This window comes from Pygoscelis adeliae, unplaced genomic scaffold, assembly GCF_000699105.1.
Source record: "Pygoscelis adeliae isolate BGI_AS28 unplaced genomic scaffold, ASM69910v1 Scaffold80, whole genome shotgun sequence".
NCBI lineage: Eukaryota > Metazoa > Chordata > Aves > Sphenisciformes > Spheniscidae > Pygoscelis > Pygoscelis adeliae.
In genome coordinates this window covers 579,710-580,301 of record NW_008823958.1, presented here as the reverse complement: position 1 = coordinate 580,301, position 592 = coordinate 579,710, and positions in this window count along the sequence as shown.

Below are 592 nucleotides of genomic sequence, written 5' to 3'. Positions count from 1 at the left end.
GGTTGGAGACCCCCCCCAAAAAGTGGGGGGGGGGGGGGGGGATTAAAAAAAAAAAAAAAAAAAAAAAAAGCCGGGCTTCCCAAGTAGTCCTTCTTAGAGGGAGGGAGAGAGAGCAAGAGAGAGAGACAAACATCTGGGGATTGGACCATATGCTAAAGCTTTGTCTTGTCCTTCAAAGTTAGGCTGCCCTTGAAGTGATTTGTCAGGCGGCCTAACTGTGACAGGGAGAATATGTAGCAGGGGAGAGAGGGATGGGGGCGGTGGGGGGAGGCAGGGCCCAGAGGCAGGGGAGAGGTGAAAGGGGGAACGAGGTATGGAGAGGGAAAAATAAAAAAAAAGAGGGAAAGGGGAGGCAGCAAGTAGCAGAAAAGAAAGAACAAAACAGCCTCTCTCTCCGTCAGATGTCGATTTTAGTGAGAAGGGAACAGGAGGGTGGAAAAAGAGGAGAAAAAGGGGAAAGACAACAGAGGATGAAGGAGGGGAAAGGCAAACAGTGGAAAGGGAAAGCAGGAGAGGAGAGGGTGAAGCAGGAAAGCAGAGCTGATGCAGGAAGGGAAGGGCTGAGAAGTGGGGATGGTGGGGGGGCGGGCGG